Here is a 23556-nt window from a genome sequence, read left to right on the forward strand (position 1 = left end):
TGGCTGTTGTGTTCCAGGGAAGCCTCACTCTGGTGGGATGCTCCTGGAGAGGAAGACTGTCAGGGTAACAGGGGACACGTAGGAACGCCTGTATCCTGCTCAGCTTTGCTGCATACCTAAAACTGTCGGAGAATTAATGGTGCCGTGGAGATGTCTTAGGGGGTGAAGTGTTTGCTGTACAGCTGGGGGCTCCCGACCTTGTGTTTCCAGAACTCATGGAGATTGGGATGTGGCAGCAAGAATCTGTAATTCTAGCATTCCTAGAATTACAGGGGGAGGTGGAGCCAAGAGACCCTCCAGAGCCTTGTGGGCCAGCAGCCTCAAGCACATGGTAGCCAACAGTGGCTGCAGGCGGGGATGGACACCCAAAGTTGTTCTCTGACCTGGATCCAGTTATATACCACAGCATGTGTGAGCCCGTGCTCACACACATGAGCTAACAAACTAACTACATAAACTAGAAGATGCCTATCAAAAGTAAGCAGATGCAAATTCTGTAACTGCAATAAGATACTGGAGTGGAGTTTTCCTTCAACAGGCTCAAGAGCAGCTCAGAGGCAGGCGTGGTGCCTCACGCCTGTAGCTCTGGCACCTGGGGGTGGAGGCAGGAGCCTGGTGACATCCTACTTCAAAAAAACAAACCAAACCAAAACCAAAACCCAAACCAAAAAACAAAACCAAAAACAAAACAACCCAAACAAATCAAAACATTAATGGAAATTCTTCAAGTCAGAGAGAAAGTGTCCCGGACAGAAAGCCAGCCCCTCAGAAGGAGATGGAGAGCACCAGAGGTTTTAAGTGTGTGGACAGTTGGGAGACTTTTTTTTTTTAACTTAAAAAACCCTCACATTTTTGATTGTTTAATCAAGGCTATTAGAAATATAGCCGTAAGTGCATGGTGGCACACGTACAAAGAGCAGAGGGGACTGACGCAGTTAGACTGTACTTACACACTCAAAGGTCAGAGGGGACTGACACAGACTGTACTTACACACTCAAAGGTCAGAGGGGACTGACACAGACTGTACTTACACACTCACAGGTCAGAGGGACCAACACAGACTGTACTTACACACTCACAGGTCAGAGGGAACTGACACAGACTGTACTTACACACTCACAAGTCAGAGGGGACTGACACAGACTGTATTTACACACTCATAGGCCAGAGGGGACTGACACAGACTGTATTTACACATTCTCAGGTCAGAGGGGACTGACACAGACTGTACTTACACACTCACAGGTCAGAGGGGACTGATGCAGTTAGACTATATTTACACACTCACAGGTCAGAGGGGACTGACACAGACTGTACTTACACACTCACAGGTCAGAGGGGACCGACACAGACTGTACTTACACACTCACAGGTCAGAGGGGACTGACAGACTGTACTTACACACTCACAGGTCAGAGGGGACTGACAGACTGTACTTACACACTCACAGGTCAGAGGGGACCGACACAGACTGTACTTACACACTCACAGGTCAGAGGGCACCGACACTGTTAGCATGCACCTCCACACTTGTGGCGGCGGCGGCGGGCATAGCACCGGTTTTCTGTTGGTAATCATCGCACAACACGATGGGCTGGGTGGATCATGGAGAGGGAAGGACTGGATGGTCCACTGTCCTGATGTTGAAGGTTAAGGGGCCACATCTAGTAATGGCTCCTGCTGGCAGTCCCCAAAGTGGCACAGGACATCAGACAGTGAGACACACACACACACACACACACACACACACACACACACACACACACACACACAGGAGGGGGAGTTGGTCCCTCTCCTTGAAAAGCCAGCGGGATTCTGGGCTGTGGCTCTCAGTTGGTAGAGGGCTTACCTCGCAGGCTTGAAGCCCTAAGTTTAATCTCCACCCCTGCACACATCAGATGTGTGCACACCTGTAATCCTAGCACTTGGAAGGTGGCGGCAGGAAGATCAGAAGTTCAAGGTCATCCTTGGCTACATATTAAACTGGAGACTAGCCTGGACTATATGAGACCCTGTCTCAAGAACAAAAGTCAGCCAAGAGGGCACTTCTGGTTTTGCCACCCCTGGCACCTAGAGCTCAGAACGAGCACACCATCGGCACTAGACTCAAAACCGGGCCTTCTGTGTGTGCAACAGTGGCCTTGGACCTTCCTCGTTTCTGCTCGTCCTCTTGGAACAAAGCTAGAGGGTTCACAGTTATCCCATCTGCCTCTTCTGGAAAACTTTCCTACCAATGCCCTTGCCTTGTTAGCTTGGAGAAAGCACCCACCAGGTTAATGTATACTAATGTGCAAGCAGCTGTTCTTTAAACAGCCCTTACAGGACTGGCAGACCCATAAACCTCTAAGAAACCACTCTGATGGAGGAATAGAAACATCTGGAACGGGGTTGGGAGACAGGCAGGCAGGGTTCCACCCCCGGTACGCATCACCCAACCTTCCTGGCCCCATTGCCTCGGTATAGCAAAGGCTGATGCTTGACTAGCCGGTGTCCTTCTGTCAGGCCTTGCCGCTCCCTCACACATCCTTCCAGTATTTTCTAGCACACGTTCTTGGGGCTGAGAAGTTACAGAGGCAGAAGAGTCTGGATTCAGAGTCCAGCTGGTCAGCAAAGTGTGGTGGAGGTAGTGAGATGAGGTGCTTTCCCTAGCCCTTCTGGGGCTCACCACAAAAAAAGACGAGCTGTTCTTTGGCCTGCAGCCACGAATCTGCCACCGTGACTATCCCCTACCATAGGGGAAGGCCTCTGGGTTTCCTTACTGTGGTGAGGGCTCCCCTGGGGCGGGGAGCCCCGGCCTAGAATGTTGGGGTGCTTTGGGTTCCATCCCTGGGGGGGTGGGAGGAGAGAAGGAGGGGGACACTGCCAAGCCATGCTGAGGGTTCCAGGCCAGCCCTTGACGATTGTTGCTGGGCCCCAAGAAGACCTGAGTGCAGGGTGGTGGCCACTTCCTATAGCTCACCGTCACACAGGGCACAACCCCGAGGGCTGCAGAAGCTCTGGGCTGTTTGTGCTCAGTGACAATGTCACAGGAGCCTGGGGACAGAAGAAAGAGAGCTGGGAACCCAGAGGCATCTCCAGCGAGTCAGATACCCTTCCACCTCCCCTCTCTGGGAAATTCAGCCAGTTTTCTTTCTAAAATGAAAGGAACAAAGGCCCCCCAACTCCGATGTCACAGCACTTGTGCTAATAAAAGGAGGTTTAATGGCTGTTGCGGGGAGGTGGCACTGGGAAAGAGACATCTCTGACAGCTGTGCTGACTGCCACTGGGGGAGGGGACTGCAGGGATGGCCCAGGAGGCCTTCCTCCTTCCTGCCCCAGGATGGAGCCCATGTGGCTTCCAGGGAAGAAGGCAGGAGTGGCCTCAGAGGCTACCAGACCCTCACTGGTCTCTAGTGGCTTGGGGATGGGGGAGGGGTTGTGCTGGCGTGTGGCGCTTGCCAGGGAAGAGGTGAACACACATCAGTCAGGGACCCGAGAGCCACAGGCCACATCCCCAGGGACCCTCAAGGACACAGCAGGTTCTTCTTACCCCAGAGCTCTGAGCCAAGAGCTTGGCCCTGCGTTCCCGAAAGAGCCCATGTCCCTCATCCCTCGTCATTGGGCAGGTGCAGTCCTGAGACCAGGTGACCTGAGAAAGAGCTCCAGTCAGCTGTGGGGAGTCTCATACCCTGGCGAGGCCATATCTAGTTTCTCAGCAGCCAATGAGTCCTAGACAGATGCTGGCACAGTTGGGAGCTGGCAGGTGGCTCCCAGTCTCCCCTGGCCCTGCCAGCCAGAGCCCTTTCCAGCTCTAGGAAAACTCAAGGCCACACCCCTTTTGTGACCCCAATCTTTCCCTGGAGTGTCTTTCTGGATGGGTGAGCCCAAGCTAGTGAAGACCTGTTCCCAGACAGGGTAAGCAAGTGTGAACAATGACAACTTCTGATGGCTAGCATGTCACACAGGCGAAATAGACCTGTGAGGGGACGGGGGACTTAGGGGTGTGGCGGCTCCAGAGATGGATGGTGCTTGCATTTATTGCTAATTCCACTCTTGAGGGAGGATGGACAGAAAGCAAAGAAAATGGAATGGGAAAGAAGACACAGCATAATCGAGAGATCCCACAGTCTGTGGCACTGGCCCTCAGCATCCAGGGGCCAGGGCAGGGTTCCCACAGTCTGTGACACTGGCCCTCAGCATCCAGGGGCCAGGGCAGGGTTCCCACAGTCTGTGGCATGGGTCCTTAGGGTCCAGGGAATGTCTGCATCGCAATTTCAGTTCACAGTAGCAGCACAATGGAGTGAGGGTGCTGACTGAACAGTGGGCAGCCTCCTTAGGTTCAAGGCCAGCCTCCGCAGCTGCCGTATTTGGTGGAGCAGTGGCTGACCTTCACCACGGAGCACTTACTGCATTGCCAGCCCAGGGGACAGCCAAGGTGTCCTCAAAGCCTGACTCCTACAGTCATTCCTATGTTCTCTCCTCTCCTTGGGGACCACTCAGCTGCACCCCCATTCCACGACCTGCCCCTCCCTTCCTGGTGTTCCTCCCCTACCTTGACGCTGCATGGAACAGAAGGAAGATGGAGGAGGTGTGGTAGAGTTCAGGATAAAAACTGCCTGGTGATGGGATTGGGCACCACACATGCACTTTTCCTTCTCTCTTGTTTGGGTGGAATGGCATTTCTAGAGGTTTCCTGAGAGAAGCCGGAGGGAGGGAGGGTGCCCTGAAGCTTGAGAACTGGGACCAGTTACCCACCGCGGTCTCAAGGAGCAGGTCATTGACCTTGGGGAAGACCTGACCTCCTGCTGGCTGACCTCTCAGCTTCCAGCTGTTGGGCAGCTCCTCTGACCTGTGAACATGTCCCTCCTCTGACCTCCACAGTAACATCCTGTCACTCAGAAGCCCCGGCAAAGCAGGCACAGGACACACTAACAAGCAAAGCAGGCACTGTTAACTTAAGCAAAGCACACGGAGGTCAGGTACTAGGAAGGCACTCTACTATTATTTATTATTTATTTTGCTGCAGTGGATTCTAGTCCAGTGCCTGGCATGGGCTAAGCAAGCATTGTGCCACTGACCTGTACTTCAGGAATTCTCATTAAGTACATGGAGAGCAGGGGGAGAAGGGGGAAGGGGGAGCCTTCCCTTGCTTGTGATGAACCTGGCTGCTGTGGCCACTGCCTCCCGCTTGGGAAGATTTTCATCCCAGAAATGATTACATTTTGAATGATTCCTAGCTTTTGGGTGCAGAGGGTGTTTGTCTCTAAACCGGAAGCTACAACAGGAGGGGACAGTGGGGGGGGGTGCTACAAAGCTGCCTGGGGGCTCCTCTGGCCAAGTGCCACTGCTGGGCCCTGCTGGCCAGAGGCTCTGGGTCTCTGACGTGGTGTAGTGATCAAGGGACGCTGGAGCCCATGAAGAAATGAAAAGGCCATGGGTCTAATTCCTGCTCCAGGGGAAGAAACGGAAGCTAAGTCCCCGCAGAGGCTGCTGAACGTCCTCCTGAGTAGTGACATATGCTCTGAATGTCCCCCTGGCTGCCTGGGACACACAGCCAAGACCCCAGGCATCACCCTGGGACTGGGATGACATACTCCACAGGCGCTCCGGCAGCTTCTTTGTCCACAAAAGGAGAGCTGCTGCTGGAGGCTGGGCTCTGTTACAGTGTGACCCATTTGAAAAGGACAGCCATAGGTACATGCCTGAAGGACAACGTCCTCTGCCTGCAGTGGGACAGATCTGAGGAATAGTTGACAAACCCTTCCATGATGACTTGGGGGAGGGAAACGTCATCTCAGACAAGACATTGAACAGAGGGAGAGGGAGGGGAAGGGGGAAAGAGAGAGAGAGAGAGAGAGAGAGAGAGAGAGAGAGAGAGAGAGAGAGAGCGCCTATTATCTTTATTTTAAAACACCAGCTGAAGAAGTTTCCTTTGGGGACAGGATTTTGTCTGGGGGAGGGAAGGGTGGTGAAGAGACGCATTAATTCTGTCTGGAATACTTTAAGCCTTTTTAAAAAATTAACAAAGACATGTTCTTGAGCAATTAAAAAAAAAAAACCCTTTAAAACCTACTTTAAAAGAAACCCCTTGAGTCTAGCTGCAGCTTCAGCTCCCCCTCTCCATGGCCACCCTGTCCAGAGGTTCAGGTCCTCAGAAGAGGACCCTGGTATGCAGTTGGAGGGGCCATTTCCAGGCCCAGGCCCAAAGGACAATTGCTTCCCCTGGGACTGGCTTGAAAGGTTTTCTTCTTCCTGCCCAGCTGGGGTAGGGACATTGGGTCTGAGGGCTGGAGAGGTGGAAGCCGGGCTTTCGATAATTCGATAGTTACCAGGCGTGATGTTGGGGTATCTAGATGAAGGAGAGGCCCCTCCACTAAAGAGTTTACAGTGCAGAGGGATGGTGGATCAAAAGGGAACAGAAAATTGTGTGGGAACTTCCACCGTGAAGACATTTGAAGGACTCTGGCGGGGGAGCGCACCCCAACTTGAGTGCTGAGTGTTGAAGGTGGGCTTTGAAGGATGGCTAGGAGTTCACCATTTAGGGAAGGCCAGAGGGACTCTGCAGCTAGTAAAGAGAAAACAATAACAAAACCAAAGGCATTTCCTGGAGATGTATCAGAAAACGAGGCTGGGAAAGCAGATGGGTTCCCATTAATGTTGAGCCTTTGTGTCAGGCTGCTTTTGACTATCAGTAAACAAACTGTTCAAGCCAAGTGTGTAAACAGAAAATGTCTTATCATGCCATATAACAGACAGAGCCAGGGTGCTTCCAGGGACGGTTAGCTTACCAGCTCAATGGGATGATTATCAAGACTGAATCTTCCTTAAGCGTGTCTCCTCATGGTCACAAAATGGCTGCCATATCACTCAACAACATGCCTTCACATATCCAAAGACAGTAAGGGGGCATTTTCCTCAGGAAGTTCAGCAGACTTCCTCTGAGATGCCATTCTTTGGGGCTAGGTCACAGGCATTGCCTTAGCCTTGATGGGGCACTAGGGAAGCAAGCCCTTGGCATCTTCTCCGCTAGAAAGCAACAGGGTCAGCACTGTGATTTGGGTATGAAATGTCCTCTAACAGTTTAAGTGTGGATGGCTGTGCCCCGGGCAGCAGAGCTGTTTGGAGGTGACTGGGTCATGGAGTTGCTAACCTTATCAACAGAAGAACCCATGGATGAGTTCACAGCACAGTGTGAAGTTAGGAGGGAGGGCCTAGCTGGAGAAGGTGAGTCACTAGAAGTATGCCTTTGAAGGACAATCTTTTTTTCTCTCTGTCTTTTGAGACAGGGTCTCACTAGATAGCCCTGGCTGTCCTGGAACTTGCTATGTAGACCAGGCTGGCTTCAAACTCACAGAGATCCACCTGCCTCTGCCTCTGAGTGCTGGGATTACTGGTGTAGATTTTCATGCCTGGCCTTGAGGGTAAATCTTGATTATTTACCTCATTCCCTGGCTGTCTCTTTCTGCTTCCTGGCCACCACACAGTAAGTGGCTTTGCTCGGCCATGCCCTTCCACCACAGGCCCCAGAATCAGACAGCCGCCTGACCAGGCTGTCAGCCCTCAGAAACCAGGAGCCCAAACTGCCTTTTCCTGCTTTGAGTCTTTGGATCAGGCGACTTGTTACATGAAGAAAACTGACTGGAGCATCATGGTTACTCTTCTGTCCCTGTGACCAAATACCAGACCAGAAGCAACCAAAGAGAGGAAGGGTTCATCCCTACAGGGGAGGCACGGCTGTGGGAGAACCAGGCAGTGGACCACATTGCCTCCACAGTCGGGAAACAGAGAACAGACAGGAAGTGAGGTCGTGTAATAAGATCCCAAGACCCACCCCCAGTAAGTCACTTCTTCCAGTAGGTTCCACTTCCTAAAGGCCCCACAACCTTCCGAAACAACGCCACATCAAGTGTGGGAACATGTGAGTCTGTGGGGGACAGCTCACACTAAAACCGCAGTATGCAGCCAGCAAGGAGGAGAACACCCCATCTTGTTCAAGCCCCGTGAGCTGGATCAGAGAGGAACCCCGAGCTCCCTGCCCTTTGGGGTCTTCAGGCTGGTCACATACAGTTACTGTGTCATCTCCCACGGGGCCCACCAATGCCTGCAGGACTCTGAGTGTTTCCATTTGTAGGGAAGAAGATTGAGGCCCAGGACAGTGAGGTGGCTGGCTGTCCAGTGCTCAGGCTCCTGGTGGCTTCAGCCACAGGCTGAGCCATGGGCTTCTGTAAACTGCAGCTCCTCAGACACGTCAGACCAGAATTCCTAGTGACAAGCCCCAGAGTATGCTTCCAGCAACACGGTGTTGATGAAGGACAGAGCTGGGCTGGCACAGAGAGGGGCTGTGGATGCCTAAGGCCACACAGCTGGCAGAGGCAGGCAGGTGAAGTGAGAGCTCACCAGACCTGGCAGAAAGAAGTGGGCATTGGGTTCTAGGTTCCCCCCAGAAGCCTATGGCCAGAGGCTGACTTGGCCAGTGCAGAATCTGACCAACCTGGCCAGGTGTGACACTAACCGAGCCCTTGACTCTCCTGTGAGACAAGCTAGGTCAATCATTCACCTTGTTGCCTAAAGATAGCCAGTCCCAGCTCAGGATAATTTCAGCAGTATCCACTTGGTACGGGATGATTGTTTCTTCTGGTCCCTGATCTGCCCCCAGCTCTCTGTTCCTACTTCTGTCCAGGATTCAGGCTCCCATGAGTTTCCAGGACAGGCAGCTCTCCATAGTCAATAGGGAGAACATCCATATAGAGCAGTAGTTCTCAACCTGTGGGTCGAGATCAATCTATGCATATTAGATACTTACATTATGATTCACAATGGTAGCAAAATTACAGTTATGAAGTAGTAACAAAATAATTTTAGGGTTGGGGGTCACCACAAGAGGAGCTGTATTAAAGGGTTGTAGCATTAGGAAGATTGACCGCCGATTTAGAAGGATCCCTAGGCAGAAGACGTGGCCCTGCTCCTATCCTGCTTTGTGACCTTGGGGTAAGTCACACTCTTCCCCGGACTGGAGCCTCTGTCTCTGTAAGTTCTGCTACCACCCTGCAGGTGAGGAGTCTGGCTATTTATTCATCTGAGAGTCAAATCTGCATCGAACACTAACTCTGTGCCAGCTTCTGGGCACCAGGGCCACCACAAAGGACAAACCCTGCAGCCATCTTGCTCTTGTTAGGAGACCCTGCCAAGAATGATGTCATCAAGCATTCTGAGAGTCTTCTGGGTACATGGATGATGGGTAGATAGATGTGATCAATTTGAGAGAGGGATACAAAGATGGATGGGTGATTGGCTTGATGGGTGAAAAGAAAGATGGATAGAGGGATGTATGTATGTATGTATGTATGTATGTATGTATGGACAGATGGGTAGAGGGATACAGAGATGGGTGAGTGGATGGATGGATGGATAGATGGATGGATGGATGGACGGATGGGTAGAGGGATACAGAGATGGATGAGTGGATGAATGGATGGGTAGAGGGATGTATGTATGTATGTATGTATGTATGGATGGATGGATGGATGGATGGGTAGAGGGATACAGAGATGGATGAGTGGATGAATGGATGGGTAGAGGGATGTATGTATGTATGTATGGATGGATGGATGGATGGATGGATGGGTAGAGGGATACAGAGATGGGTGAGTGGATGGATGGATGGGTAGAGGGATGTATGTATGGATGTATGGATGGATGGATGGATGGACGGATGGGTAGAGGGATACAGAGATGGGTGAGTGGATGGATGGTATATTAGGTACTTTTATTGTGGTGACAAAACAACATAAGGATTTTTTTCTAGGCTCACAGCTTATCTGGGTTTCTTCACAACAGCAGGGAAGGCATGACAGCTGGCAGCCATGATGGTTGGAGTATAAGACAGCTTATTCTTCTTTGAGGCTATTGAGGAAGCAGCAGGGAACTCAGGCTGGCCCTGGGGCTAGTCTATAAACCAGAGACCCACTTCCTTCAGAGGCCTCACATCCTAATGGTGGGGACCACGTGTTCAAACACATGAGCCTATGGAGACATTTACATGCATAGCCTATGAAGAGATGGATGAGAAGATGAATAGACAGACTGGGATGCACAGATGGATGAAAGGAAAGAAGTTCGGGTGGGTGGATGGACGGACACAGTGGGGAGGAAGCCCAACCCTTAGTCCCGTCACCTGTGGCTAAATCTCCCTCACAAAACAGATAAAACCGATTAGTCTCCTTGAAGGAGGGTGCAAAGGACAGTCCTAGGGACCAGTGGTGTGTTGGAGGAGGCCTGGTGACGAGAGGGTCGGACACCAGGAAGGCTCCTCAATCTGTACTCCATCTGTGTTGACACATCAGGTCCTAGTGCTGTGGAACCCTGAGGGTTCAGGGGATTGACACGGAGGGCCAGGTACAGGGGACCACAGATTGGCCAGCACAGAACAGAGGGAGGTACTCGGTAACAAGAGCGTCAGAGGAGTGAGGAATTCTTGTTTGTGAGGGGCGTCTCAAAGGCTGACCTTCGACAATCCTCTAGCCACCTCACAGCCTGCTACGAGTTATGCCATTTGCCGTGGCAGGACGGTACACTCAGCCCTGTGGGTTGGCGTCTCTGGTTCCATCCACAGACCTGGAGGTGAGGCTCCGAGGACGGCAGCAGTCTGCTGAAGGTTGGAGCAACCAGCTGCAGCTGGCTCATTCACCACGCAGCTGCTGAGGGGCCAAGGACAAAGGCTGCCCCAGGAGTGGCAAGATCAAGGCACACAGAAGGCCTGCGACAGACACGGGGCTGGGTGCAGACATCAGTGGCTTCAAGGGGCAGGTTCTATTCCCGGGGATCCCTGAGTCACTGGTCTCCATCCTCCCCCCTGCACTGGCGAGGCTCCCCTATTGTCCCGCTAATCACCGCCCACCTTCCAGGTGCCTCCCACACTGTGTGATCATTACACCCCCTGGCACACACTACCACATGTGCACAGGCTGAGGCGAATGAGGCGGGCAGGAGCTGGTGGCAGGTGCACGCGTGGACAGCTCCTCTCCCCTCCCAGACCATCTACCAAGCCTTCTCCCAGGGTTCAGGGCACTCTCCTCTGTCTGGAGGGGAGATGTCTTTTGTGGAGACGTCACAAAGCAGTGGCAGGCTTGCGGAAGGTGGGGTTCCGAGTACCCCAGAAGGCTCCGGGCTCCCAGCATGGCCTCAGATGTTGTATGAGGTGTTAGAAGGCTCAGCTTGCTTTGCACCTGGGCAGGCTCCTTCCCACTAACTACGCACCCACCCCCTAATGAGCCAGCCCCAAACCGACATCCCATCTCCAGGCGTGCAGTTCTCCAGGTCCTGCTGGGTCTTGCACACACACACCCCTCCAGGATGAGGAGGCCCGGGAGCTGCAGGGGTTACCTTTGGGTACTAGCCTAAGTTTATCCCTAGGCAGCACTGCTCCCCTCCCCCCAGAGAGCACAGACCCAGATCTGCAGAGGCCTGGGGTGCTGCCTTTAGCCACTCTGTGGCCATAGATGACTCGCTTCTCATTCCGGGGCCTATGCAGGTTGGATGCCCTTTGAGATTTTCGCTAATCCCAACACTGGAGGGTGATATTTTCTTCTGTTTAACAGTTGGGTGCTTTTGGTCAAGCTGTGACCCTTCCTGAGCCTCAGTTACATCTTGTGTGAATGAATAGTGGCAGTTCATGAAGACACAAATCAATCAATCCTTTTTTTTTTAATGGTACAGGAATCAAATCCAGGATCTCATACATACTAGGTGCTGCTGTACCCCTGGATTATAACCTCAGATGCAGGGCTGTTTCTTTTATGTATATGAGTGAGGGTGTGTGTGTGTGTGTGTGTGTGTGTGTGTGTGTGTGTGTGTGTGTGTGTGTGCCTGCACGCGCATGTACCCATAGAGGCCAGAAGGGGCCCTTCGGTCCTCCGGGGCTGGAGCTGGAGCTGCAGGAGGTGTGAGCCACCTCACGGGGGTGCTGGGAACTGAACTCTGATCCTCTGATAGAGCAGTAAGTTGTTTCAATCGCCGAACCTTCTCTCCAGCTCCAGGGATTTGGTTTTGATGGATCCTAATAGTGTTAATTGTATCATTTGCAAGGTGTATCCACACTAGATTTCTCCTCAGAACCCTCCCAGGAGTCTTGGAAGCTGCTGTCACTTACACTCTCAGCTTATAGTTTGAGAACCAAAGGCCCAGGGGTAGGCGCAGAGGCAGGTCTCACCTCCAGGTCCCTCACTAAAGGGTCTGATTCCCAGGGCTGGCGGGGGACACAGCGTGTGGCCTTCTTTCCCAGAGCGGGTGTATCAGGGAGGGCAGAGGAGTAGTGACCCGTCTTCAAGTGCTGACGCTGGGAGCTGGGAATGCTCTGACAGCTGTGTGGGTAATCGGCATTCTCCATCACTGCTAATAGCATGTTTAGCTTGCTGACTGCTCTGTTTGCCTGGAGCCTCCCACGGGCCTCGAGCTGGAAGAGGCTTAGCTGCACAGGGCAAAGCCTCTGCAGCTGAGAGGCCTCCCTGCTTCCTCGGATGGCAAGCCAGTGGCTCTCCTCAGGACTCCCGGCCTGGGTCTGGGGCTAGGGTGGGGTGTGGGGGGCGCCGCAATTTCTTGCTTTATCTCCCTGACCTCAGAGAGCTCCCCCTAGGCTCTGGGACTGGGGAAAGGGCCTCTCAGCCAAGAGCATGCCACGGCCCAGGTAGCTTCCTCTTGCAGTGTGGGCCTTGGAGAGCTGACCGGCAGGGGGCCAAGTCTCTTTTAGGGTTTTCTTCCACCCCTGCTTCCAGGCTACCATACCATGTCTCCTGCTTGAAAGGGTAGATCCCCAGTCCCTACGTCACAGACATTCCTGAGACTCTGCTTGCCAGGTTAGAAGAAATGACAGCTCACACTTTGGGGGTGAGGGGCTTCTTCACTGGGTCACATGCACACCCCACAGGCTCAAGGAGCTTCCTAAACATGGCCTGCCAAGAGCCCCGTTCCGGAGAGAAGACCCTTTTGTCTGCATGAGCTCTGCCCTAGGTCAGAGCAGGTCTCACGGCGGCGTCACAGGGCCCCCAGCTGCATTCCTGGGCTCAGATCCTGTCTCAGCAGCCCATGGTCTCCTGGGTCACCCTGGCAGTGACTGCCAGCCTCCAGCAGGCAATAGGGTAACCGGGACGTGGGATGCTGGTCTGCTCTAGGGAGGGACTTACCTGTGATATCATAACCTGTTCATTGCCTGCCATATGAGACTCACCTCTGGAATGTCCCCTCCTCTAGGACACAATAGTCTCTAATGGGCCAGAGGTGGGTGCTGCTACCACCTGTGGCCCAAGATGCTGTCTTTAGAACGTGTTCGCCTGGCTTCTCATGGCCGTGTGAACGGTCCAGTTTTTTCACTTTTCTTGGATGTATTTGTCTTAACGACGAGCCCCTCCACTTGCAGAAGGCCTTGGCTGGCCCCACTCTCCACCATTCTAAGGAACGCTGCTATAAATGGAGCTGCACGTATAGCTCGTTCCCCTCCCCAGTTCTGTCTCTGGGAGGAATTCCAAACAGTGGGATTATTAGGTTAAAGAGCATGGCATATTTATGGCCCTGTATAGGATGGGGCAGCCTCCTCCTTAGCCCCTAAGCAGGGTCTTTGTCCCCAAGGTCTGTCTCTGGGTGAATTCCCACACAAATCTCTTGCATATATTGTCTAAACCCAGCACCCTATTGGCTTTTTGAACAGGCACCAGAGCAGGGAGAGGTGGGGGTGGGTGGGAGTGGATGAGCTTTGGGAATAGGGACTGAGGCCAGGAGCCTGCCTGTCATCAGAACCCTATTTCCCTACGATATGTCTCAGGTCCTATGGCCACAACCATTCCTGCAGTCTCAGAGAAGGGAGCAATGCTCCCGCTGAGTGGATGGGCTTATGTGTCCCTGGTCTCAATCTATCTTCCATGTCCTTCATCTAGACCCCCAGGGAAGGGCCCTGGCTGGGCTGTCACTCCCGCCCCTGCCCCTTGCCTTTGGCCCTCATGTCCTCATTTTCCTGAACCTCCTCTCCCCATCATGAGCCTCTAACCCACCAGTGTGGATTGGAAAGGGGAGGGGTCCCCCATGGTCAGCCTGCCCGGGGAAGACTTATTTTAGGTTATGCCCTTCCTGCATTTTCTGGGGACTTTATCTAAATGACCAATGAGTCAGGCACCATGATAGATAACTGCTGTGGGAGGAGGGGACTTGGCCATCTGAGTCCTAGCCCCAGTAAGGGTCAGGTAGCAGAAGTAGGAGCCCCATGGGTGTGGGTGCCCCCTTCCCTGGTCCCTTTGCTCTTTATGCCTCTAGTGGCAAGAAGCTCTGAGAATCCCAGGCAATTTAAAATCACAGAAGGAATTAGTCTGCCTAAAATCTCAGGGATGAGTTCTGCAAAGCTGCCAGATGGCTGTGGCTGTGGCATGACTGAGGAGATGGGAGACCTGGGGGGGGCTTTCTTTGGGGGGTGCCAGGACCAGTCCCAGTGAAGGCTCAGGAAGGCCACTGCCTTGCTAAGGCAGGCTTTGCGCTAGCAGACATGGCAGGATGGGTGTGCTTTGCCAGATGCAGGCCCGGCTCCTATGCTAGCCCTATCTGGAGTCCAGGTGGGGAGGGGCTCAGAAGGAGCCTGTGACTTCTGCCCTTGGCCTGCTGCTAGGACCTTTCAGGGCTGGGGAGGTGGGTGGCCTGTCTTCAGCTGCCTCCTCTCTTTCTGTGGAGCCTCTCTCGGCGACTTGGCTGATGAGGGAAACAATGGCTGTGGAGCATGTGGGTGCACATGAAGGGATCACGTGGGCTGTGTGATTTTCCTGGACAGGCAGGGCTGAGAGAGAGGCAGACACAACCGTTCTGTCTAAAATCTCAGAGATGAGTTCTTCTGAAAAGCTGCCAGGGTAGCTGTGGCATCACTGGAGCGTCAGGAGACTTGGGAGGCATTCTTCGGGGGTGCCAGGACCAGTCCCAGTGAAGGCATTAGGAAGGCCACTGCCTTGCTAAAGTGAGGTTTGTGCTAGCCCAGGTGTTGTCTAGCACAGAGAACCACAACAGCCAGACACACAAGAATTCAGTGCAGCTGGCAGGCAGATGTTGCAACCAGTGCAGCAGACAGATGGAGAACCCAAACTCTGAGATGTCAGCTGATCTGCTCCGGACATAGTCACATGGTGTTAGAGCTCTTTGTGGCATCAGTTCCTCCATGCCCACATGGCGGTCACACTGCTGTAGATGAAACTGGGCAGGGCTATCAAAGCAAATGGGCTGGGGTCTATGTTGAGAACCAGCCAAGTCCCATCTCCCACCTCCCTCCCTCCTAGGCATTTGAAGTCTCTGTCAAACTAGATCAGTGAATGACTAGGTATAAAGAACCCTCCCGTGGACTCATAGTGCATGTGTTGTATATGAAAGAAATTAATATTATTATTGTAAGCCACCGAGATTCAGGAGATGTTTGTTACCACAGCTTAGCCTAGTCTATACTGACTGATGCACTCACAAGGCTGGTCAATAAGATCCTTGCCTAAAACTTCAGAATAAGGAGTTCTCTGGCAGCTGGGCTGTTATTGTTTCCACAGTAGGAATACAGATACAGGCAAGTCATATTTCAGAAAAATGAATGAAGAGTAAGGTGAATATAATGAAAATTGCAGAGAATTCCTGAACATTCATTCTATTTCCACTGAAAGATCCGGATGGCTAAAAGCTCTTGTATGATTCTATGAGCCATTGCCTCTTTTCTCATCCAAGACGGGGCCATTGGGGGCTGTTTTCATCTCTGTTCTGCTACGGGGTGAAGGGGGATAATATCTCATGTCACAGGTGAGGTGTGGGTCATGGGTCATTGTGCTGACTAGTTTTACGTCAATTTGACACAAGCTAGAGTCACTGGAGAGGAGGGAGCCTTCATAACATTGCGCTGTACACATCTCTGCTCTGCTACAGGGTAAAGGGGACAATATCTCATGTCACAGGTGAGGTGTGGGTCATGGGCCATTGTACTGACTAGTTTTATGTCACCTTGACACAAGCTAGAGTCACAGGAGAGGAGGGAGCCTTCATAACATTGGGCTGTACGCATCTCTGTTCTGCTACAGGGTAAAGGGGACAATATCTCATGTCACAGGTGAGGTGTGGGTCATGGGCCATTGTGCTGACTAGTATTACGTCAATTTGATACAAGCTAGAGTCATAGGAGAGGAAGGAGCCTTCATAACATTGCGCTGTACACATCTCTGCTCTGCTACAGGGTAAAGGGGACAATATCTCATGTCACAGGTGAGGTGTGGGTCATGGATCATTGTGCTGACTAGTATTACGTCAATTTGATACAAGCTAGAGTCACTGGAGAGGAGGGAGCCTTCATAACACTGGGCTGTCCGCAAGCCTGTAGAGCATTTTCTTAATAAGTGATCGATGGGGGAGGGCCCAGCCCATGATGGGTGATGTCATCCCTAGGCTGGTGGTCCTGGGTTCTATAAGAAAGCAGGCTGAGCAAGCCATGGGGAACAAGTCAGGAAGCAGCATCCCTCCATGGCCTCTGCATCAGCTCCTGCCTCCAGGTTCCTGCCCTGTTTCCTATCCCGACTTCCATCAGTGATGAACAGTGATGTGGAAGCACAGGCCTGATAAACCCTTTCCTTCCCAAGTTCCTTGGCTCCTGGTGTCTCCTCACAGCAATAGTAACCCTGAGACAGCCATCAAAGGACAAGTGCTCACTTGTCCCCTGTCCTGGTAAGATGTAGCTCTTTTCTTCCTCTCCCAATTACATCTTCCCATAGCAAGTGTTCTCACCACAGAGCAGCTGCTAGGATCCAAAGGTCTGTGAACCCCCGGAAGTCACATGATACAGTCCAACTCCTTGGGTGATAGAGTTAAGAGGTGGGACCAGGGGCTGGGGAAGTAACTCAGTGGCCGCAGCACTCGTCTGGTATGTGTGAGGCCTTGGGCTCAGTCTCCTGCACTATGAGACCAAACAAGAAGCACCCCAAGAACCGTCTGTGAGTATGTGGTGTGCACGTACCGCTGTGCTCTTAGAAGAATGACATCGTGTTGTACCCACCTCTCCTAACATGTCTCTAGTCACATAGTGCTTTACTTGTTTTTTTTTTTTTTTTTTTTTTGGTTTTTCGAGACAGGGTTTCTCTGTGTAGCTTTGCGCCTTTCCTGGAACTCACTTGGTAGTCCAGGCTGGCCTCGAACTCACAGAGATCCGCCTGGCTCTGCCTCCCGAGTGCTGGGATTAAAGGCGTGCGCCACCACCGCCCGGCCATGCTTTACTTGTTTTAGACAGGAGCTTATACAGCTCAAGCTGGCTTCAAACTCACTATGTAGGCAAGGATGACTTTGAACCGCTGATTCTCTTGTCTCCACCTTCTGGATGCTATGATGAGAGGTATGTGCCACCACGCCTGATTTACACCATGCTAGTGAATGAACCGGCAGCCTTGTGCATGTTAGGCAAGAACTCTACCAGCTGCCAATCATCAGATTTTTTTTTTTGAGACAAGGTCTCAGTACATAGCCCTGGCTGGCACAGAACTTGTTACATAGGCCAGACTGGCCTGGAATTTACAGAGATCCACCTGCGTTTGTGGATCTAATAAAATCAGATCTCCTGAGTGCTAGGATTATGATGATGTACATTAGCACACCCGGCCTAATTCTGTTTGTACCCAGCCTGGAGAGAAGTGGTGAGGGAGAGCAGGGGCCACGAAGAGCCCTTACATTCCCAGACTCAGAGTTAAGACCAAAGTCCAGCGGGCATGATTGAGTCTCAGCACTCAGGGAAGAAACTTCCAGCACAGTTCGAGACATCCAGCAGCCCTTCCAAGCAGCGGCTCCTAAGACCCCATCTTAGTTTTTTCCTTGTTGCTATGATAAAAATACCCTGACAAAAGCACTTTAAGGAAGAAAGGGTTTATTTGGCTTATAATTACAGGTCACAGTTCACAACAGAGGGAAGTCAAGGCAGGAACTTAAAGCTGCAAGCTGGATTGTATCCACATTCAAGAACAGAGAGAGGGCAATGTATTAGTGAATGCGTGCCAGTGCTTAGCGGGTTCTCTCCTTAGTAATTCCAGCACCCAGACCATTCAACAGTACTGCCCACGTTCAAGTTGGGTCTTCCCACTTCAATTACCCAGCTAAGAAAATCCATCACAGACCAAGCCAATCCAGGCAATTCCTCACTGAGACTGCCTTCCCAGGTGATTCTATACTGTCCCAAGTCAAAAGCAACCTTCACAGGAGCCTAGGAGATAGCTCCAAGTGTCAGAGTGCTTGCCACCGAGCTCGAGGATATGATTTTGATCCCTGGGACCCACGTGATAGAAGGGAGAACTGAGTCTTACAAAGTTGTTCTCTGTCCTCTCCCTCCTCCACAAAATAAAGGAATAAAAGTGTAATTACAAAGTAATAATAATAAAATCAGATCTCCTTCTTAGCTGGGCTAAGGCAACTGTGTTTTTGGCTTCAGCAGGCCTTGGGTGGAGTCTTCCCACAGGCTGTTAGCTCTGGGAGAATAGCTCTAACTACATTCCTGCCTTCCATAGCAGAGCAGAGCAGAGTGGAGTCCCCTGCAAGCTGTGTGTGTGGCAAAGGATGAGACCCAGACTCTCAGGATCCTCACCCAGGCTGCCGCAGCCCTAACAGGCATCTCTGCAGAAGGTGCAGCAAATGTTACCCAACAGAGAGAAATCAGTGACCCCAAGATGGAGAACCCAGGGCTGGGGAAGGCAGCTGGAGCAGGGACTGAGTTTTCAATTAACAGCCTCCAGTGCTAGAAGCAGCTGATTAATGGATCATCCGTGCTGGTGGCGTGGCGTTATCTGGGGATATAAAGTTCTGGATTCCACTGGGATAAGGAATCTTCTGGCTTCTGAACCTGAGGGAACTGGAAAGCCCAGGAGTCGGCAGGAACATGGTGTGCAGGATGGAGGGTGGGGGCGGGGTGAGCCAACTGTGCCCTTTTGGTGGAGTTCTCTGCTCGGGGATGAGCTAGGGAGATGCTGGGGACATCACGTAGACAGTGATTTGCGTATCACTTACAACTTGCACCTAGTTCCATGGTTGAAAATGCAAGTACAGAGGTGAGAGCAGGGACTTCGTAGGGACTTTAAAATTCAAATCTGCATCTCACTCCCACCCCCGTTTCTTCCTCTGCCAGGGAATGGAGAAGGGGACTGTCCTAGACAGCACTTTTGCCCAGCTATTCCCAAGCCACTCCAGGGAACAGAATGTGTGCAGGTAGTCATTGATGAAGGTATGGATTGAGAGCTCTCATTTGCTATCTGAGGCTCTCCCCCAGCCTCAGTTTCTATATCCATAAAATGGGTAGGAATGATGCCCACTTTGAATGATGGCTCTGAGGTTGGATGATATATGAGTTGGCTGAAGGGTATTATGGGAGGAGGAGGAAGAGGAGGAAGAAAGAAGAAAAAGGAAGAGGGGAAAAATAAGAAATGAGGAAGGAAAGAAGTGGCATAGAAGGAGCCACCACCACCATCACACCTGCAGTCCCGGCACTAAGGAGGCTGAGGCAAAAGGGCTGCCATGAGTTAGAGACCAGGCTGGGCTGCATGGCGAGAATTTTAGACCAGCCTGGACTGTAGAACGAGATGGTCTTAAAAAGTGAAAAGAACAACAAGAAAAGAATGTTGCCCTGGGCGGAGGTCAAGAGCCACATCATTTGATACACCCCCATGAGCTGGCAGAGCTCTTGGAATGCTGAGTAAAGGTTCTGAGTTGTGCCCCTTGCCTTCGCGGATGGGCAAGGTCCACAGGCTGCTGGAGGTCTGTGCCTCGCCAGGCAGGGTGAGCTGGGCCCGCGAGGGTTTCTTGGGGTTTGCTGGACTTCCAAAGGCCTTCCCCTGGCTCTCTGCAGCTCCAGGGGCAGAAGTACCCCATGTGGTCCATCCACAGCACAGACTTCCCCTCTGTGGCCATCCTGCAGCAGCCTGACAGAGTGCTTTCCTGCTGCGGCTGTGGAATACCACAGGTGGAGTCACTTATAAAGACTAAAGGATTCTGGGGCTCACAGTTCTCGAGACTGGGGAGCTCAAGACCAGTGGCCGTCTCTGGTGAGGGCCTTCTCGCTGGTGTGGATTCTGCCATGTCCTAGCATCTCATCACAGGGTGAGGCAGAAATCCTGGTTCAGGTTCCTCTTCAAAGCCTCAGTCCCCCTGGATAAAACCCCAGCCTTGAAGTCTCCTGAAGACTTAATTTCGTCCCAAACGCCCCACCTGAAATGTCACATTTGGGTTACTTTTTCACCGTGTTGATGTCTATCAAGGGTTCCACTGCAAACGGAGGTGTCTTATTTTGTATGTGTTTGGGAGGGGTTTTGTTCACTGCTCTACCCCTTCCTGTTTCCTCACCCCCACCAGTCCAGCCATAAACTGTCAGCCCGATCCCTAAGAGGTCTGCTGTCTCCAAGTCCCAGGGCACAAGAGTCCCCTGGGGCACAGCTGCAGAAGTGGCTGTCTATTCTCACCTCTTTTGTTAGCCTGTCCCCTGCAGCTCCTGCTAGCTCTGCAGATCAAACCTTTTCTTCCCCCCGGGTGATCTCATTTCTCCTGGAGTCTCTATGCTCTGGTCCAAAGCTCAGGCCACTGTTTCCTGCTCATTTTCCAAAGACACAGCCCTCTTGCCCATTTTCTGAAGTCGGCACCCTGCTCTGCGTCCATCTGAGTCTTTAGAGGCAGAATGTTCCAGAAACAGCCTTTTAAATTCCCTTCTTGGTCTGTGCATATTCCACAGGGGTTCTTCCCCCCTCAACCAAGCAAGATCCCACCTTTCCCCCAAAACCAACACCCCCAGACCTTCTTGCCCCCTGTGGCTAAGCTCTGGGCTTTGTTGGGAGTGGCCTTGTGCCCACAGAGGAGTCTGATTAGAACTCAGTTCTCAGGATCAGCAGGAGTCACAGATGCACCCGCTGCTACCCTACAGTCAGAGGTTCAGGCACTGTGCTACTGGCCACTGGGATACTCAGTAGCTCTACAGGGTCATGAGAACAGGGGACACCCTGAGTGTAAAATGAGCAGCTGCTGCCTCCCAAGTCCAAGGCCAAGCTAACAGGGCATAGTTTGACTCTATTGCAAAAAACAAAAGCAATGATTGCAAATGATTCACTGGTGTCTTTCTATCGTCCCTTGACACCCTCCTAGTGCATGAGTCCACTGGCTGCCTGCCTCTCTTCACAGTCAAAAGAGCCTTGGGATTGCTGTGGTCCCCATGGTCGATCCAGGATAACCTGTCTCTGGGTCTGCACTGTGCACATGTGAAGCTGCCATGCTCTCCCACACTACAACATCCCTCCACATCTGTTTTGTTGTCCTGTTCCTACTAGTCGGATCTTGGAGGTGACTGGTTTGGAGACATGGTTTGTTCCGCCTTCTCTTGCCCTATAGGCCCTGGGATTCGTATGAGAGTCACGTCAGCAGGAATGGGACAGACGCCTGATGGGAAAGGGCGCACTCAAGACCTCACCAAGCCAGTCCAGAACCTGCCCTCAAGGTCCCACACTGCAGGGAGTGATTTTTTCCCTTGAGAGACCAGGTGACAGCACCCGCCAATCAGAACAAGTCGAAGCTTGGGACTTCACAGGCATCTGGGAATGAAAGGGCTCCTTGTGGGGTACATGTTGAAGGCTCTAGAAACAGTGGTGGCTACTTTTGACACCCAGGGACAGCCATCCTGAAATAGCTGACTTGCAGAGGAGTGGAGATTAAAACAAACCTGACTTGCTGAGAACACACTGCAGAGAAACAGTGCCAGCTCCCTCTGCAGTTCTGGTGTCTGGGTAGGCCGACCAGTTCCAGCTCCCTTTATGGGCCAACCCATTTGAACTGGACTTTTTGCTACTTAGAAAATCGAGATCTGAGAGGTCCCAGGGTGAATTTACAATAGTATTTGATCAGAGCACGGAACACTCAGCATCCGTTCCAGCTGGCCACCCCTTGCCTCCAGTTCCGAGGAGCAGGCCCACAAAGGCCAACACCATCCTGATTCCAAAGAGGCCTCCTGCCTCAGCCCTCCCAGTGAGGAGCTGATAGCCAGGCCGGCACCAGTCCCAGTTAACCCTGTTACCTAAGGTCTAATTGACTATCCAGGACGGTACTAGGACACATACCTCTCTTAGGAATCTAGGAAAGCACTTTGTCTCCAGAGGGAAGGCTGCTCAGGTGTGGAGAGGATAGAAGCCGGGGGAGCCAGAGGGAGCATGCATCTCCCAGGCCTGGGGTGGAGGCCTCCTGAGGGACCACTTTCTTCTTGCCCAGTGGAACTGAAACAAAGAAATCCATCCATAGTCTTTGTTTCCCTAGAGATAACTTGGTGATGTGTTGTAGAATATTATTTTAAGATGTGTTAATTTGTTTATGCTGTGGAACATTTGTTTAATGATGCAAGGATGCGTTGCATCTGATTATGTTGCATTTGTTTAACTCTGTGAAGCTGTGTTACTTTGCCTGTCGGAAATACCTGATGGTCTAATAAAGAGCTGAACGGTCAACAGCGAGAGAAAGATAGGTGGGGCTGGCAGGCTGAGAGAATAGATAGAGGGAGAAATCTGGGAGGAGGAAAAGAAGAGCAAGAGAACAAAGAGAGGAGGATGTTAGGGGACAGCCACCCAGACAGCCATGGAGTAAGAGTGAAAGTAAGACTTACAGAAGTAAGAAAAGGAAAAACCCCAGAGGCAAAAGGTAGACGAAATAAGCTAACAAAAGCTGACTAGAAATAAGCCAAGCTAAGGTTGGGCATTTATAATTAAGAATAAGCCTCCATTTGTGATTTATATGGAATCTGGGTGGCGGGCCCCCCAAAAGGGCAAGAACAACCAACAACAGTGATGTCCTACCACCTGAGATCAAAGGAGGCTGAAATAAATCCCAGATCCCACAATACCACAGAGCACACTGCCTCTAATGGACTTTGCACATCTCATGTCCCCAAAGCTTTGATCCTCAGGGCAACACCACTGAGATGCAGAGGGACATTAAAAGGCAGGGTCTGGTCTCTTTGGGTCACTGAGGATGTGTCCTTGAAAGGAGTTGGAATTCTGGTTTCTCCCCTTTTTTCTTTTCCTCCCCCTGCCCATGAAGGGGGTGGCTTGGTGCTCCTACCTTGCAGACTTGGTTGCAGAGTCTCAAAGATGGAAAGTTTGTCCCATTAGCAACTGGGACCTTGGAAACCAAGGCCAAAGACCTTCTCCCTCCTCTAAGCCACCTCAGGGGTTTGTTATGATGACAGAGGGAGAGACCATATCGTCACCTGGCATTCCTGGGACCCTCATGCAGGGGTTCTATTCTCATCCTGGCCCCAGTGAGACATGGCAGAAAAGAAGTATCCAGAAAGAGGTAGTGTCTGCTAGCTGATGACTTGACCTGAGGCAGCCATCCTATAATCATGAGGGAAATTGGTCTGAGCTGGTCCACTCGGGAGGGCAACATGGACCCCTGCTGATGTCACTGCAGCACTGAACCAGCCCTGGGCCATCCTACCTCTGGACTGCCTGACATAGGAGACACATCTCCTTTCATGTTTAAGCACCTTTGAGCTCAGCTTTCCTGCAGCAGGAAGCATTGTATCCAGTCCC

General features: G+C 51.9%; 1 protein-coding gene across 10 annotated transcripts in view; it reads left to right on the forward strand.

Annotated features, from left to right (window-relative positions):
* Gpat2 (glycerol-3-phosphate acyltransferase 2, mitochondrial) overlaps positions 1 to 23556 on the forward strand; it is a 61588-nt gene that overhangs the window by 22397 nt on the left and 15635 nt on the right. The window lies entirely within an intron of this gene.

This window comes from Peromyscus californicus, unplaced genomic scaffold (genome assembly GCF_007827085.1).
Source record: "Peromyscus californicus insignis strain IS unplaced genomic scaffold, ASM782708v3 Scaffold_7__1_contigs__length_154581171, whole genome shotgun sequence".
Lineage (NCBI taxonomy): Eukaryota > Metazoa > Chordata > Mammalia > Rodentia > Cricetidae > Peromyscus > Peromyscus californicus.